Raw genomic sequence first — 19488 nt, 5'->3', positions numbered from 1 at the left:
CTGTTAATTAATATGCTTAGAGTACAGGATAAGGCCATAAGTGCCCAATCTGTAGAAAAAGTAGCTAATGGTTCTCAATCTGATCCAGGGACACCCCCAGGAAAAGGTTCAGGAAAGAAACTTCTCAGCCTGCCCATTACTAGACAGTCTAGCATAGTTGGTACAGAGGTTGAATCACATCATACTGATGATGTGCTCTCACATTATGCTGGTAGCCAAGCTGTTAGGGTGCCCTTGGTAAGGGACAGGTCTCCTTCTGTTCATTCCCATCATACCTCTGTATCTAGAAATGTCCCTCCCACCCACCCTGATGACAGATTGTTAGAAAGGGAGCTCAATAGATTGAGAGTGGAGCAAACCAGACTGAAGCTCAAGAAGCAACAGCTGGATTTGGATAGACAGTCTTTAGAAATAGAGAGGGAAAGACAGAAGATGGGTTTAGATACCCATGGTGGCAGCAGCAGTATTCCCCATAGTCATCCTGCAAAAGAGCATGATTCCAGGAATCTGCATAAGATAGTTCCCCCTTACAAGGAGGGGGATGACATTAACAAGTGGTTTGCTGCACTTGAGAGGGCCTGTGCTGTACAGGATGTCCCTCAAAAGCAGTGGGCTGCTATCCTATGGCTATCATTTACTGGAAAGGGTAGGGATAGAGTCCTTACTGTGAAAGAAAGTGATGCCAATAATTTTACAGTTCTTAAGAATGCACTCCTGGATGGTTATGGCTTAACCACTGAACAGTACAGGATAAAGTTCAGAGAGACCAAAAAGGAGTCTTCACAAGACTGGGTTGATTTCATTGACCATTCAGTGAAGGCCTTGGAGGGGTGGTTACATGGCAGTAAAGTTACTGATTATGAAAGCCTGTATAACACAATCCTGAGAGAGCATATACTTAATAATTGTGTGTCTGATTTGTTGCACCAGTACCTGGTAGACTCTGATCTGACCTCTCCCCAAGAATTGGGAAAGAAGGCAGACAAATGGGTCAGAACAAGGGTGAACAGAAAAGTTCATACAGGGGGTGACAAAGATGGCAATAAGAAGAAAGATGGTGAAAAATCTCAAGATAAGCATGGGGATAAGGGTAAAACCAAAGATCCCACTTCAAATCTTAAACACTCTTCAGAGGGTGGGGATAAAACAAATTCTTCCTCTTCTTCCCAACCTGCACACATTAAAAAGCCTTGGTGCTTTGTGTGTAAAAACAGAGGCCATAGGCCAGGGGATAAGTCCTGTCCAGGTAAACCTCCTGAGCCTACCACCACTAATACATCAAGCTCTAGTGCCCCTAGCAGTAGTGGTACTAGTGGTGGGACTGCTGGCAACAGTCAAGCAAAGGGTGTAGTTGGGTTCACTTATGGGTCCATAGTGGAAACTGATGTAATCAGTCCCAAGACAGTTTCTGTCACACCTAGTGGCATTGGCCTTGCCACACTAGCTGCTTGTCCCCTTACAATGGATAAGTACAGGCAGACAGTTTCAATAAATGGTGTTGAGGCCTTGGCCTACAGGGACACAGGTGCCAGTTTCACTTTGGTGACTGAAAACCTAGTGCCTCCTGAACAACACATCATTGGACAACAGTATAAGATTATTGATGTCCATAACTCCACTAAGTTTCTTCCCTTAGCTATAATTCAGTTTAGTTGGGGTGGAGTTACTGGCCCTAAGCAGGTGGTGGTATCACCTAGCTTACCTGTAGACTGTCTCTTAGGTAATGACCTAGAGGCCTCACGTTGGGCTGATGTAGAGTTTTATGCCCATGCAGCCATGCTGGGCATCCCTGAGGAATTGTTCCCTCTCATTTCTACTGAAATGAAAAAGCAAAGGAGAGAAGGCCTGAAAACTCAGGATCCCTCTCCATCAACAGGTAAAAAGGGTATCACAGTATCCCCTAACCACCCTACCATTCAGGATACCATTCCTGTGGTGGGAGAAACCTCTCCTGGGGTGGCACCTGTTCCAAGGGAATCATCAGCTGGCATAGCTGGACTCCCTGAGGTAGAAGTACCTCTCTGTGGGATAACTAACATTGGTGACAAAAAGAGCACCATTTTAGTTAACATGGAGCATCCCTCCAACCCTCCCAGAGAAACTTTAGTGCAGAAACTCTGCACTGCCTCACAACATTTAGGACAGCATCCCTGCCCTAGTGTGGAGCGGATAGGACAGCATCCCTGCCCTGCTCCAACCCAAGAGAAACAGCATCCCTGTTCTCTCTTCCAGCCATATGGACAAAGTTTTTGCCCAGCTATGGCTTTTCTGAGACAGCATCCCTGTCTGGCATTTCCATCACTACAAATAGGTTCAGTGGACAATTCCCACTGCTCTAAACTAAAACTTACTGATAGAAACTCTGAAAATACATCTTCACATTGTTACTTAGCTAAAAAACTTCAAACAGGGTGGTTTACATCCCCACAGGGAAGTAACCATATAGTGGATGATAAAGGGAGTAACCAGTCTATTGCAGAGCTACTCTCTACTTATCACCACTTAGACAATAAAGTCTCAACTGGCCAAGGTTAGCCTTATTGTCCTTCGTTTGGGGGGGGGTTGTGTGAGAAGGTAGCCTCTTTCTAGCCTTGTTACCCCCACTTTTGGCCTGTTTGTGAGTGTATGTCGGGGTGTTTGTCACTGTTTTCACTGTCTCACTGGGATCCTGATAGCCAGGCCTCAGTGCTCATAGTGAAAACACCATGTTTTCAGTATGGTTGTTATGTGTCACTGGGATCCTGCTGGTCAGGACCCCAGTGCTCATAGGTTTGTGGCCTATATGTATGTGTCACTGGGACCCTGTCACACAGGGCCCCAGTGCTCATAGGTGTGCATGTATATGTTCCCTGTGTGGTGCCTAACTGTCTCACTGAGGCTCTGCTAACTAGAACCTCAGTGGTTATGCTCTCTCATTACTTTCAAATTGTCACTAACAGGCTAGTGACCAATTTTACCAATTTACATTGGCTTACTGGAACACCCTTATAATTCCCTAGTATATGGTACTGAGGTACCCAGGGTATTGGGGTTCCAGGAGATCCCTATGGGCTGCAGTATTTCTTTTGCCACCCATAGGGAGCTCTGACAATTCTTACACAGGCCTGCCACTGCAGCCTGAGTGAAATAACGTCCACATTATTTCACAGCCATTTTACACTGCACTTAAGTAACTTATAAGTCACCTATATGTCTAACCTTTACCTGGTAAAGGTTAGGTGCAAAGTTACTTAGTGTGAGGGCACCCTGGCACTAGCCAAGGTGCCCCCACATTGTTCAGAGCCAATTCACTGAACTTTGTGAGTGCGGGGACACCATTACACGCGTGCACTACATATAGGTCACTACCTATATGTAGCTTCACCATGGTAACTCCGAATATGGCCATGTAACATGTCTATGATCATGGAATTGCCCCCTCTATGCCATCCTGGCATTGTTGGTACAATTCCATGATCCCAGTGGTCTGTAGCACAGACCCTGGTACTGCCAGACTGCCCTTCCTGGGGTTTCACTGCAGCTGCTGCTGCTACCAACCCCTCAGACAGGCAGCTGCCCTCCTGGGGTCCAGCCAGGCCTGGCCCAGGATGGCAGAACAAAGAACTTCCTCTGAGAGAGGGTGTGACACCCTCTCCCTTTGGAAAATGGTGTGAAGGCAGGGGAGGAGTAGCCTCCCTCAGCCTCTGGAAATGCTTTGTTGGGCACAGATGTGCCCAATTCTGCATAAGCCAGTCTACACCGGTTCAGGGACCCCTTAGCCCCTGTTCTGGCGCGAAACTGGACAAAGGAAAGGGGAGTGACCACTCCCCTGACCTGCACCTCCCCTGGGAGGTGTCCAGAGCTCCTCCAGTGTGCTCCAGACCTCTGCCATCTTGGAAACAGAGGTGCTGCTGGCACACTGGACTGCTCTGAGTGGCCAGTGCCACCAGGTGACGTCAGAGACTCCTTGTGATAGGCTCCTTCAGGTGTTAGTAGCCTTTCCTCTCTCCTAGGTAGCCAAACCCTCTTTTCTGGCTATTTAGGGTCTCTGTCTCTGGAGAAACTTCAGATAACGAATGCATGAGCTCAGCCGAGTTCCTCTGCATCTCCCTCTTCACCTTCTGATAAGGAATCGACCGCTGACCGCGCTGGAAGCCTGCAAACCTGCAACATAGTAGCAAAGACGACTACTGCAACTCTGTAACGCTGATCCTGCCGCCTTCTCGACTGTTTTCCTGCTTGTGCATGCTGTGGGGGTAGTCTGCCTCCTCTCTGCACCAGAAGCTCCGAAGAAATCTCCCGTGGGTCGACGGAATCTTCCCCCTGCAACCGCAGGCACCAAAAAGCTGCATCTCCGGTCCCTTGGGTCTCCTCTCAGCACGACGAGCGAGGTCCCTCGAATCCAGCGACACCGTCCAAGTGACCCCCACAGTCCAGTGACTCTTCAGCCCAAGTTTGGTGGAGGTAAGTCCTTGCCTCACCTCGCTGGGCTGCATTGCTGGGAACCGCGACTTTGCAAGCTTCTCCGGCCCCTGTGCACTTCCGGCGGAAATCCTGTGTGCACAGCCAAGCCTGGGTCCACGGCACTCTAACCTGCATTGCACGACTTTCTAAGTTGGTCTCCGGCGACGTGGGACTCCTTTGTGCAACTTCGGCGAGCACCGTTTCACGCATCCTCGTAGTGCCTGTTTCTGGCACTTCTCCGGGTGCTACCTGCTTCAGTGAGGGCTCTTTGTCTTGCTCGACGTCCCCTCTCTCTGCAGGTCCAATTTGCGACCTCCTGGTCCCTCCTGGGCCCCAGCAGCGTCCAAAAACGCCAAACGCACGATTTGCGTGTAGCAAGGCTTGTTGGCGTCCATCCGGCGGGAAAACACTTCTGCACGACTCTCCAAGGCGTGGGGGATCCATCCTCCAAAGGGGAAGTCTCTAGCCCTTGTCGTTCCTGCAGTATTCACAGTTCTTCAGCCTAGTAAGAGCTTCTTTGCACCAACCGCTGGCATTTCTTGGGCATCTGCCCATCTCCGAGCTGCTTGTGACTTTTGGACTTGGTCCCCTTGTTCCACAGGTACCTTCAGACAGGAATCCATCGTTGTTGCATTGCTGATTTGTGTTTTCCTTGCATTCTCCCTCTAACACGACTATTTTGTCCTTAGGGGAACTTTGGAGCACTTTGCACTCACTTTTCAGGGTCTTGGGGAGGGTTATTTTTCTAACTCTCACTATTTTCTAATATTCCCAGCGACCCTCTACAAGGTCACATAGGTTTGGGGTCCATTCGTGGTTCACATTCCACTTTTGGAGTATATGGTTTGTGTTGCCCCTATCCCTATGTTTCCCCATTGCATCCTATTGTAACTATACATTGTTTGCACTGTTTTCTAAGACTATACTGCATATTTTTGCTATTGTGTATATATATCTTGTGTATATTTCCTATCCTCTCACTGAGGGTACACTCTAAGATACTTTGGCATATTGTCATAAAAATAAAGTACCTTTATTTTTAGTATAACTGTGTATTGTGTTTTCTTATGATATTGTGCATATGACACTAAGTGGTACTGTAGTAGCTTCACATGTCTCCTAGTTCAGCCTAAGCTGCTCTGCTAAGCTACCATTATCTATCAGCCTAAGCTGCTAGACACCCTATACACTAATAAGGGATAACTGGGCCTGGTGCAAGGTGCAAGTACCCCTTGGTACTCACTACAAGCCAGTCCAGCCTCCTACACTGTCTCATAGGGAGGGCCCCATCATGAGGTAAGTACATGAGATAGGGGTATTATTGAGGAAGAATAGGGTCCAAAGTAATAAAGATTATGGTGCACATTGATTGAGAAGCACCCGAACTGGACCAGCACCAGCTGTCACCATATATTGGGGGCTTCATATATCTAGCAACTATGAGGCTACTTATGGGCAGTGTAGTTCTTCTCAGTGACAAACGGCATCTCAAAAGCAACTTGCCTCACAGACTTCTTTTATTCACAGTAAGGAATTTACCCTGTAAAGCTGCCTCATGTTCAAACTATATGCAATACTTTGACAGCAGTGGCAAATGTGTTTATCCCATCTTAAAAATAACAACTTAGTTTGGTCCTGCATAGATCATTCAGGCAGTCAGAAGCAACTGAGAAATTGTCTTCATTATTTAGACTAGCGATAAAATGTATATCTCTAACTTCATTTTACAAATCTGGTGAACACAGTCCCAGCTCTAGATGTGGAGCTTCAATTTCTACCCCGTCCTCAGACAAAAGGCTCTCACAGGTCCACACCCGTTATTGCCTGAAAGTTGGTGTTGTTTCCATGATGAGTCATGGAAATAAATATGTAACAGATGATACCATGTTCGCCAGGTAGGCCTTTATAAATGGATCCCTTAAGTACCTCCATACAGTTGGTTGAAATGACACAATCTCAAAAAAAGTCAAATCCATAGAAAGTGTTTGCTGTGTATATGCATCAAAATACAATTGATCAATTTTGTATATTCATATGAGGTTACAGTTTTTAACTGCATGTTGTGTATTTTACAAGTAAGTGTAGGCATTTTCACCCTAATTTTATCACCTGTATTTCAGTTATATATCAAACTAACGCAAAACTGGAACCTCATTACGAGTGGACTGAAAAACCTGCAGTTTTCTCCAACCCCCAAATGTACCAATGACATGGCGCCGGTAACTCAGAAGGTGGGGAAAATCTGACCTATTTTGCATTAGGGTGTAAGGGTCTACTAAGTAAAGAGGAATTACCAGGGGAATTTGAAATGTTTGGCCAGATTCCTAGGCAATTCTAATTTTTCCACAGACTTTCACAGAGATTTTAGCTGTGTTAAAGGATAGTGAGGTCCAATGACTACTCTTGTGTAAACGTCTTATTGTATGTGAGTGCCCAACTTCTCTGCTGATATTCTTTGGGTGTGTCAAATATGTGGTAGTATTACTTTACATGAGCAGAAAGTCCTAGACTTGGGCCAAGATTTATTAAAGGAGAGAGCAGGAGAGCACCATATTTATAGAGATATGGCACTCTTCTCCCCTCTTCTTAGAACCCTAGCACAAGATGTACAGTGGATCCAGGTTTCCCAGACAATGGCAGTGTATTGACGGCATTCCTAAGGCTGGAAAGTGGGGATCTAAACAATTTAGTGAGAGAGGCTAGAGACAAGACCACCCTTAGAAATTCATTGAAGTTCTTCTTAGAAGAGAGCTGCAAAGTAGTTCTTCCAGAGCACTGCCATTTAGTGGATGGTAGCGGTGAAAGGTGAAACTGCAGAATTTGTTGAGGTGAGGATGTTTCTAGGTTTGACGTGCCCTTTGGTCTGTACCTGATTACCACATCGAAAAAGCTGATGACGGCTTGGTACAGTGCCATAGTTGGACTATTGCTCTAGGCACGACTTCTGGTTTAAGGATGACAACACTTTTGTTTGTAGGTGACTAGGCTAATCCTACAACAAGTCACAACTGCCGGCCCAACCCTCCCGGCTCACAAGCAGTACCTCACCAAAAACATAAACAGTAAAAGGTGATTTGTAGCAGCCCTTACCCATGTGTAAAGGATAGTCGTGGTTTAATGGTGATTACCCTTTTCTCACACAAGCAGCAATTCTCAGTCACATACAGGTAATGAAGGAGATGCAGTAACGTTTTCAATAGGTTTTATTCACAAGACTGCAATCTACTGTAAAATGCATGGCTGCAATAATTAGGATAATGAACAATGCAAGTAGCAGAATTGTAAAAAACGAGAGTCATGAACAGAAAGACCTCCACCATCTTACGATAAATATGAGATGAGAAATAGGCCCTAATACCCTAGCATGGAGAACCAAATCTCTAATTTAAAGGAAGCTAGGTGTGGTAAACTGAATCTGCCAATACCATGTCCATGAGAAGAGCCCCCCAACCCTTGTTACCTTAGAATAAGGTCTCTAGATGAGACTTCATAGAGGGTGGGTCTGCATTAAAGCGACGTGTAGCATAGATAGCATTGATGGCATCTGGTAGGAATCCCTCTGATGGCCTTGTCTGTGTGAGGTATATTTATATAGATCTTGTAGGACCCCTGACACAGATATGTTCCCAAACAAGAGATAAGAAAGAATGCTTGGTGCAGCAATTATATTAACAATTCCCTGAAAAGTATATTATGTTATTGTTACACGTCAGTGGTAAAGAAGATGATGTGAATACCTACGTCTATCACTTGTCTTTCACGCTGATTGTGACGCCGTTATAGAATGACACTGATAACGTGAAATCAAAACATCTTCCTAACTATAAACATTGCAACCATTTTGGAAGGAATAATTAAATTAATAGGCTAAGACAGAGCAAGCTAAGTAGGTTAAAAGTCATTAGGTGACGGGTCACAGGCATGCAAGCCAGAAGGCTTAGCTGTCTCCTGTTTCCCATTAAACCTAAATAGGATCCACTACAACTTCCCCAATGCGGGAACAAGTATGACGTCATAATGATGACGCTAGCGAAGGAGCAAGCTAAAAGTGCCCTGGACTAGAAACAAACTGAAAGTTATAAAAACACTATTAAAATCGAATGAAAAAGGAGTAAAAATAGTTAAAACATACACAGAGACAAAATGTCGACCATGACAAGCACAGCAGGCCAATGTTAAAGGCAATTTTTAGCATAACTTTTGAACTTATTAGAATAAGGCCAATGGTCATATCCACCTAACAATAGTCATGATCTTGAAGAAAGTCTCCGAAACCATCGAAAGTAAGGGCATCCAGGAATGAAGCCACATCTTCAAATGTTAGAATCAATGACAGCATTGGCAGACAGATCCACAGAGCAATAATGCGCAGTAGCCTGAAGCGCAGGATCACCCATGAGGGCAGCACCATCCAAAGTACCTAAAGCAGCGCATTAGCCTCAGTCTGATGGGGCACGACCATGAAAGAACCCTCATTAGGAACACCACTGGTTGCACACACCATAAGACTGGTCGGAATGACATTGACTAATCACCAAAGAACTGCACCATGTGAGCATGGCACAGCTGGGCTGATGGTAGTAGCTCCATCACTCCGTTTAGCTGGGAAGGCACAACCACTGAGCATCAGGAACAACAGCAGCAGTATCCTGCCAAATAATGCCGAAGTCACAGGAAAGCCACCAAACACACTTGAAAAAAGTGAATGGGTGGCTGAAGGAATGACTTCGAAGACAGTCTGGAAGATAGACACGAATCCAGACCCAGCAGCCCTAAAGAAGTGCACAATCCCCATGGTGCTTGAAGCATTGAATATTCTTGTTATTGGCTCTCCAAAGAGCTTGGGAAAGTTGGTATTTAATAAGGATTGTATCTCGGCTGATGATCTTGCTATCTGGAGAGCATACGTCTCTAGCAAATGTTAGCGCAACTTGTTTCTGAAATAGTAGCGCCTTTAGTGTGCTCAACTTGTCATAATTTACATTATTAGTATCAATGTGAGGCCACGTTTCTGCTACTCTTATCCGTTCTGTGGGGGAGAATAAAACATGTCCGCAGCAAGTTACAATCTTAGAGACTGAAATTGCATAGGCAATTCCTGGTCTCATAGGGTAACAGCTCTGTTCATTCAGGACCACATAACTTCCATTTCGAGAGTATATACAATGCTGGATGTATCAAAGGGACGAGAGTACCATGCAGGAAATCGACCAAGTTTGCGACCCCGGCAGTGCAAAGGCCATGAAGGGACACCTGTTTGCAGATTATTAAATGACTAACAGTAATCTCTTAGTTGCTTCAGCTGAGAAAGACTTCTGTTTCACCATTCATGCACTTATTTTCAAAGGGCAACTCCCACTCATTTTTAATATAGCTATTGCCTAGCCACTTGTATCTGCCCACAGCAAGATATTTCAAGCATTTTGAAAAATGAAAGGTAGAAATGGGCAGATTTATAATGCCATGTACAAGCCATACTGTTGATGGACTTTCTGCAACGGTGAAGGCAACTTTTCAAATGTTTCTATATGAAGCATGGTGAAACTTGCTTCCCTCTCAGCCATTGTCTGTGGTTCCCTGGATATATTAAAAGCAGAAAACAAGTCACTACCATGAATGTGCTTCCAGGGAACACAGCCATTTTTCGGAATCTGTAATGTCCAACCTAACTGCATGATGGAACGCAGTTGACTTTGTCCATGATGTAAAAGGGACATGTCATTTTCAATGATGTCAATCACAAAGTATTCATGCCATTGTCGACAACAGCTAAAGCCTTTTCCAAATTCTCTTTTTCTATTTGCCTCAAACATGCAGCTGCTTCCATTTGAGAAAGCTTCCAGATTTTATTGTATACGGCACAAATAAATCTTTTTGAGCGTGGCTTTCTGAGACCTAACAAGAAGTCATGTAATTTGATATCTTCAGATAGCGTGTTAAGATGTTCTTAAACTGCCGCTAAGGTGTTAGTCTGTAACCATTATTGGCACAGTTTGCCCACTCTGTAAGTGGTAACTACAGTTTGCTCTGAGACAAAGTGAGGGTATGGCCTGCTAATCTTGAAACCCCTGGAGGAATTAACAAAAAGTGCCTGACACTCATTTGTGTCTGTTGGCCACAATGACCTCCCGCTGGGACTGGAAAGGGAAGAATTAAAGGTACCGGCCTGAACATTTGCATCTAGTTCATCCTTGGTGATGTTCAGGAAGGACTGCCAATTGTGGAATTTTGCTGGTGTGGGGATACTGGGCGCATTAATTTCCTTCATTGTTTCTAGCCCTAGGCAGGATGTCTGTTGAATTGTGTCATTTAAAAAGATCATTTGGACAGGAATAGGGCATGCTCTAAACAAAGCTTCCCTACACTGAATTTGCCAATCTTGTTTTCTTCATACACTTTGACATCATATTTGTATCCTTCACTGCAAGTCGGGAAACAAAGGAATCTGAATAGATCAATTTAGTGTTTATTAGCAAAATCTTCCTAATTTTAGAAGGTGGTAACTTGAAAAAGTATGACTCTGCATTTCTGTCATGCCAAGAAAATATGCAAATGTATCTGAATAATGTTTTGGGCTCCCCAAAGGTGGAGTTGAGCAGTGTTCCCACTGTGTGTAATTAAATACTGGTTGGTGTCTAGTTGCTCTCTGCATGTAGTAATGCCCCCAATTATTATAACAGAACATTTCCCCATGATTCTTTGTGTTGGAATACACATCATCACTTTCAAATACAGTATAATACTTCAATTCAGTAAGCATGGAATCAACTATTTGAACATCCCAGTCATCAGAAATAACACCAGGTGTTATTACATCAGTCATTGAAATTTTAAAGACATATGGAATTTGAATAACGTTAGTAGGACCGTAAGTATCAAATTGAACTTTATCCCAAAAAATCCCATCTGGAATTAGTACTGCTGAAATATTCACAAGGGACAAGTCTCTTCGGACCTTATGTGAAGTAAAATATTGAGTTCAAACTTTATCTACTGGCTCGACAGAAGAGCGTTTAGGAAGATAATGACCATTTATCAACAGACAGAAAACAGTCCTGAAACCAGTTCATAAGATAAAGGCAAGCAATGACAAAAATATTCACATATAATTCCATGGATAAATTAAATAGTTATTTTTAAGCCATATGTACAGCTTACATGTCTTTGAAACAGTTTCAGTTGTAGGTGCAGATGAAGTTGAAGAAAAGTCATCAAGGTCGATGAATTAACCAGAAGCAGTCTCTGCACATACAGGAGCCGGGGCATTACTCGTGGATAGATTCACTTTGCATGGAGGTTCATAGGAGTCAGTCAGTTTGTGGTCTGTTGGAGTAGAAGACAGCCACATCCTGGACAGGTCTTGTCGGTCCATTTCTCCTCACCCTACCATCCTGAGGCAAATTTGGTTGTGGAGAGGAGGAATCAAGATCTAAAGCAGTCCTTAACAGCTAGAGTATTAGGTTGAGGCCGCAGTTGGCTTCATCACCTACAAGGGTTCCAAAGAGCACTGAATAATCTGCCAAGACGGTCCTTGGGAGGACGCAATCCTTGTGAGGTTCTCTTTGGTATACCTATATATGTCCCAGATCTAGATGGCCCTGGTTTGATGGAGCAGATATACCTTTTGACATAAATGAACGTCTCACTGTCCTACAGGAGCTTCAGCAATTTTGTGATGATAATTCATCTATCAGTGCTGCCACCTTAGGAATAAGAGATTTACCAACAACTTCTACAGGCTAGATTCCTTAAGTCAGGGATCTGGTTTGTGAGAAGATTGCTGTGAAGAAGGAATTTGGTCCATCCCACAGAGCACCAGTCCCAGCCCTGTGAATACAAGGCACCAGAACAATCATCTTACCACCGCTGACAGCTCTAAAGCCAACAGATTTGTCTCCATCGACAACATCAAACTCCATCATGTGGCCAATCCTTCACAGTAGAACTAGAGGTCCCTTGGGTAGCTCCTGATCCCTGCCTGCTTCTGTGAGGGCTCCCTGAGTTGCTGGGCACTTCCTCCAAGTGGCGACATCCTGGTCCCTCCCGGGCCACAGCAGCACCCAAAAACCTCTACCGCGACCCTTGCAGCTAGCAAGGCTTGCTTGCGGTCTTTCTGCGTGGGAACACCTCTGAAAGCTTCATCGGGACGTGGGACATCCGTCTTCCAAAGGAGAAGTCCCTAGTCCTCTTCTTTCTTGCAGAACTCCAAGCTTCTTCCACCTGGTGGCAGCTTCCTTGCACCCTCAGCTGGCATTTCCTGGGCTCCTGCCCACTCTCAACACTGTCACGACTATTGGACTTGGTCCCCTTGTCTTACAGGTACTCAGGTCCAGAAATCCACTGTTGTTGCATTGCTGGTGTTTGTTCTTCCTGCAGAATCCCCCTATCACGACTTCTGTGCTCTCTGGGGGTAGTAGGTGCACTTTACACCTACTTTTCAGGATCTTGGGGTGGGGTATTTTTCTAACCCTCACTGTTTTCTTACAGTCCCAGCGACCCTCTACAAGCTCACATAGGTTTGGGGTCCATTCGTGGTTTGCATTCCACTTTTGGAGTATATGGTTTGTGTTACCCCTATACCTATGTGCTCCTTTTGCAATCTATTGTAATTCTACACTGTTTGCATTACTTTTCTTGCTATTACTTACATATTTTTGGTTTGTGTACATATAACTTGTGTATATAACTTATCCTCTTACTGAGGGTACTCACTGAGATACTTTTGGCATATTGTCATAAAAATAAAGTACCTTTATTTTTTAGTAACTCTGTGAATTGTGTTTTCTTATGATGTTGTGCATATGATGTAAGTGGTATAGTAGGAGCTTTGCATGTCTCCTAGTTCAGCCTAAGCTGCTTTGCCATAGCTACCTTCTATCAGCCTAAGCTGCCAGAAACACCTCTTCTACTCTAATAAGGGATAACTGGACCTAGCACAAGGTGTAAGTACCTCTGGTACCCACTACAAGCCAGGCATCTCCTCCTACAACATTTGAAATAGAACTAACATAAACCGGTTTCCAAATCTTAGCCACTGGATACGCATCCCCTGTTTGGAAAATGACTGTAAGAGTGAAACCCAAACGACGGCACTTTGTTGAGTAATACGCTCTTGAAGACCAAAGAAAGCAGTGGTCCACAGAGGACTTGAAGGAATGCTGTATGAGCAGGTCTGGCATCTGCAATTCTTGCTGGAAGACCTGAGATATGCCTAGCACCTGGCAGCCTACCTGCCTGTCTGCTGGAAGAGGGAAGCGGGACTGCCTGGCCTTGCAAGAGGAGGGATTGTCCATGATGAGAAGCACACTGCATTTATTGTATGAAGAACACCCAAAAGAAGCTGAATGAGAAAGGGATCAAAGCCAGAAACAATCCATGTTGTGAGGTGCTTCAGAATCTCCCAAGCACTTTCTGTTTGAACTGTGCCAACCCTTTCAATAGCTAAGCACCGACACAATGAATGCCCAATTGGACAAATTAGCACAAACAAGCTTCATCACCTTGAATACTCTACAACGCATCTTCCCACACCTCAGATTTCCACACTAGGTGCAGTCTACCATCTCTCTTGTACTACCCAAACTGGATTATGCCAATGGCCTCTACCATGGATCATCTCTTTCTATTATGAAAAAACTAGAACAAATTCAGAAATCCGCAGTTAGGCTACTATTACATGTAAAGCCACAAGCCTGCATCGCGCCCCTGCCTTGAGAGCACTACACTGGTTACCCATTGCCAGTGTGAGAAAGTAGCCTCTTTCTAGCCTTGTTACCCCCACTTTTGGCCTGTTTGTGAGTGTATGTCAGGGTGTTTTCACTGTCTCACTGGGATCCTGCTAGCCAGGGCCCAGTGCTCATAGTGAAAACCCTATGTTTTCAGTATGTTTGTTATGTGTCACTGGGAACCTGCTAGTCAGGACCCCAGTGCTCATAAATTTGTGGCCTATATGTGTGTGTTCCCTGTGTAGTGCCTAACTGTCTCACTGAGGCTCTGCTAATCAGAACCTCAGTGGTTATGCTCTCTCATTTCTTTCCAAATTGTCACTAACAGGCTAGTGACCAATTTTACCAATTCACATTGGCTTACTGGAACACCCTTATAATTCCCTAGTATATGGTACTGAGGTACCCAGGGTATTGGGGTTCCAGGAGATCCCTATGGGCTGCAGCATTTCTTTTGCCACCCATAGGGAGCTCTGACAATTCTTACACAGGCCTGCCACTGCAGCCTGAGTGAAATAACGTCCACGTTATTTCACAGCCATTTTACACTGCACTTAAGTAACTTATAAGTCACCTATATGTCTAACCTTTACCTGGTAAAGGTTAGGTGCAAAGTTACTTAGTGTGAGGGCACCCTGGCACTAGCCAAGGTGCCCCCACATTGTTCAGAGCCAATTCCCTGAACTTTGTGAGTGCGGGGACACCATTACACGCGTGCACTACATATAGGTCACTACCTATATGTAGCTTCACAATGGTAACTCCGAATATGGCCATGTAACATGTCTATGATCATGGAATTGCCCCCTCTATGCCATCCTGGCATAGTTGGCACAATCCCATGATCCCAGTGGTCTGTAGCACAGACCCTGGTACTGCCAAACTGCCCTTCCTGGGGTTTCACTGCAGCTGCTGCCAACCCCTCAGACAGGCATCTGCCCTCCTGGGGTCCAGCCAGGCCTGGCCCAGGATGGCAGAACAAAGAACTTCCTCTGAGAGAGGGTGTTACACCCTCTCCCTTTGGAAAATGGTGTGAAGGCAGGGGAGGAGTAGCCTCCCCCAGCCTCTGGAAATGCTTTGTTGGGCACAGATGTGCCCAATTCTGCATAAGCCAGTCTACACCGGTTCAGGGGACCCCTTAGCCCTGCTCTGGCGCGAAACTGGACAAAGGAAAGGGGAGTGACCACTCCCCTGACCTGCACCTCCCCTGGGAGGTGTCCAGAGCTCCTCCAGTGTGCTCCAGACCTCTGCCATCTTGGAAACAGAGGTGCTGCTGGCACACTGGACTGCTCTGAGTGGCCAGTGCCACCAGGTGACGTCAGAGACTCCTTGTGATAGGCTCCTTCAGGTGTTAGTAGCCTATCCTCTCTCCTAGGTAGCCAAACCCTCTTTTCTGGCTATTTAGGGTCTCTGTCTCTGGGGAAACTTTAGATAACGAATGCAAGAGCTCATCCGAGTTCCTCTGCATCTCTCTCTTCACCTTCTGCCAAGGAATCGACTGCTGACCGCGCTGGAAGCCTGCAAACCTGCAACATAGTAGCAAAGACGACTACTGCAACTCTGTAACGCTGATCCTGCCGCCTTCTCGACTGTTTTCCTGCTTGTGCATGCTGTGGGGGTAGTCTGCCTCCTCTCTGCACCAGAAGCTCCGAAGAAATCTCCCGTGGGTCGACGGAATCTTCCCCCTGCAACCGCAGGCACCAAAAAGCTGCATTACCGGTCCCTTGGGTCTCCTCTCAGCACGACGAGCGAGGTCCCTCGAATCCAGCGACTCTGTCCAAGTGACCCCCACAGTCCAGTAACTCTTCAGTCCAAGTTTGGTGGAGGTAAGTCCTTGCCTCACCTCGCTGGGCTGCATTGCTGGGAACTGCGACTTTTGCAGCTACTCCGGCCCCTGTGGCCTTCCGGCAGAAATCCTTTGTGCACAGCCAAGCCTGGGTCCACGGCACTCTAACCTGCATTGCATGACTTTCTAAGTTGGTCTCCGGCGACGTGGGACTCCTTTGTGTAACTTCGGGTGAGCACCATTTCACGCATCCTCGTAGTGCCTGTTTCTGGCACTTCTCCGGGAGCTACCGGCTGCTGAGAGGGCTCCTTGTCTTGATCGACGTCCCCTCTCTCTCCTGGTCCAATTTGCGACCTCCTGGTCCCTCCAGGGCCACAGCAGTTTCCAAAAACGCTAACTGCAAGATTTGCAGCTAGCAAGGCTTGTTGGCGTTCTTTCGGCAGGAAAACACTTCTGCACGACTCTCCACGGCGAGCGGGATCTGTCCACCAAAGGGGAAGTCTCTAGCCCTTTTCGTTCCTGCAGAAACCTCAGCTTCTTCTGTCCAGTAGAAGCTTCTTTGCACCCGCAGCTGGCATTTCCTGGGCATTTGCCCATCTCCGACTTGCTTGTGACTTTTGGACTTGGTCCCCTTGTTCCACAGGTACCCTAGATTGGAAATCCACAGATGTTGCATTGTTGGTTTGTGTCTTTCCTGCATTATTCCTCTAACACGACTTCTTTGTCCTTAGGGGAACTTTAGTGCACTTTGCACTCACTTTTCAGGGTCTTGGGGAGGGTTATTTTTCTAACTCTCACTATTTTCTAATAGTCCCAGCGACCCTCTACAAGGTCACATAGGTTTGGGGTCCATTCGTGGTTCGCATTCCACTTTTGGAGTATATGGTTTGTGTTGCCCCTATCCCTATGTTTCCCCATTGCATCCTATTGTAACTATACATTGTTTGCACTGTTTTCTAAGACTATACTGCATATTTTTGCTATCGTGTATATATATCTTGTGTATATTTCCTATCCTCTCACTGAGGGTACACTCTAAGATACTTTGGCATATTGTCATAAAAATAAAGTACCTTTATTTTTAGTATAACTGTGTATTGTGTTTTCTTATGATATTGTGCATATGACACTAAGTGGTACTGTAGTAGCTTCACACGTCTCCTAGTTCAGCCTAAGCTGCTCTGCTAAGCTACCATTATCTATCAGCCTAAGCTGCTAGACACCCTATACACTAATAAGGGATAACTGGGCCTGGTGCAAGGTGCAAGTACCCCTTGGTACTCACTACAAGCCAGTCCAGCCTCCTACAGCCAGACGATCCACCTTCAAGCTGCTTTGTATCACCCACAAAGCTATTCATGGAACAGGACTGCTTTTTTATCAGAAACAAAATAATCAAATACGTTCAACAAAGAAACCTCCGCTCAAGATTGGCACCCTGCCTTAGAACACCACACTACAAGAAAAAGACTGTAGGTGGTACATTCTTCCCCTTTCATGCAGCCAAACTGTGGAATTCATCACCCCTAAATATAAGATCCACGGATAACTATCTTTCCGTCAGAAGACTACTCAAGACTTGGCTCTTTCCTTCATGACCACCATACTCAAACAGCAATGGACTGCATATGCCTGTGTGGATAAATATTTTTAATCTGATTATGTGTATATTCTAGATATGTATAGTTCTTTAGGAAATATGTATAGCTACTATGTCATAACAATAAATTACTGACATACTCTTTAAACCTGTTTAGCAAATGTTTATTTACTCACAGTTAAATATGTATGTATTGTTTTATATATATATATATATATATATATATATATATATATATATATATGTGTGTATGCATGTGTATGTGTGTGTGTTTGTGTGTATATACATATACATGTGTATGTTATTCTATGCTTTACATGTTTATAGGTTATTGCATAGTAGCTCCTAGATAAGTACACTTATGTATTGACTTCAAATATTACAAATCTTGAAAGTCTGTTGTATATAATACTACATTTCTCCACATATTATACCCATTATCACATTCCTTGAACACATATTCCCTTACTTTGTATTTACATATCTATTTATTTATTACTCTAGTTCTAATGTACTAGAGAAAAATTGAATAAAATTAAACAAAATGAAATCTATAAATACAATTCAAATGATAAGTATATTAAAGTAAAAAATATAAAAATAATAATAATGAATAAAGAAATTAAAGAAATTAAAATAATGATTAAAACTGTATATATATGTGAATAGAATTATTTTAAAAACATAAAAACAATATAAATGTACTCTCTTGTAAGCTTTACTTTGTCTACCCATCACCATATGTCACGTCGCTATCAATCTATCCTCCATCCCCACTCTGACTCATCCCAAACCCATTCTACTACTTTCATCTCCAAAATAACCCTGCCTAAGCTCTTCCTTCCTCTTCCACTTGTGGCTCACCCAAGCCTCAGTTTACTACCATGAACTCCCTAACAACCCTCTAAATTCTCTCTCATTTATCTCACCTTTGGCTCATCCAAAACCCCTCCTGCTACTATGATTTCCCTAACCCTTTCCACAGACTCTTCCCCCCTCTATCTCTCCTTTACTCATCCCAAGCCTCACCCTATTACTATAAACTCCCAATTAACACTTCTGGATTCTTCCCTCCTCTATACCTCCATTACACTAGCCAATCCAACTAACAAACTCACATATCCTCTGCTCAAATTAACTCATAATAATACTAAAACTGTACTCATATTTCCCTATACTAATCCACCACTAATTCCTCTTGGGTTTCAGAGTAGCGTGCTACTCGCTGAAAAGCGCTTGAACACCTCATCAGGGGTAGTGGGCGCTATATAAATACTTTTACAATACAATCCTTCAACATTTAGCAAGTGCCAGACAGACTGGAGCTTGTGCCAGAGCTGGCGATCCCTAATCACTGGCTATGCCAAAGCCCTGACTGGTCTAGTGATTGCAAAAGTTTAAAATGCACAACTTCTATAGATCTCGCCCAGAGGTTGCATTTGCTATGGCTGAGTGCTCATCTGCATCTGGTGTGGAAGGTCACCACTGCCAAAGAAGAACACCGACAGTGCAGGCCTGCTACTCTGATCTAGCACATTGGCTAATGTACTTAACGGCTACCACCATGGCCCACATGAGCCAAGTCACAGCTACAGTTGAGCCAAGTCACAGCTACAGTTAAGCAGAATGCACCACCAGCACAACCAGATATGCTTCTCCATTGAGCAGGCAAAACTGGGGTCTAATTGTGAATATAACAAGAACCTTAGAATGTAGAAAAATCTATGCATGAACCAAAGACTTTTGCTCCGATTAACTGAAGTCAGCAAAAGCCATTGAACAGATTTATACATATAGCCAGTTGAGTAATCCAGAGTGAACTGAACCTGCATCTAAATAATAAAAATACCCATTCCACGTCACAGGACTAGAGATATTAGCTAACTCCTATAGTGGGTAAGGGCACATGAAATGGTGTAGTACCTCTCTGAAGA

At 44.6% G+C, this 19488-nt stretch overlaps 1 protein-coding gene across 7 annotated transcripts in view; it reads right to left on the bottom strand.

Moving 5' to 3' along the window:
- VIT (vitrin) overlaps nucleotides 1-19488 on the bottom strand; it is a 1755407-nt gene that overhangs the window by 1355787 nt on the left and 380132 nt on the right. The gene's annotated exons all lie outside the window — the stretch shown is intronic.

Source organism: Pleurodeles waltl, chromosome 5 (assembly GCF_031143425.1).
Source record: "Pleurodeles waltl isolate 20211129_DDA chromosome 5, aPleWal1.hap1.20221129, whole genome shotgun sequence".
Taxonomy (NCBI): domain Eukaryota; kingdom Metazoa; phylum Chordata; class Amphibia; order Caudata; family Salamandridae; genus Pleurodeles; species Pleurodeles waltl.
Note: the sequence above shows the minus strand (reverse complement) of the source record. Positions and strands in the feature narration are given on the sequence as shown.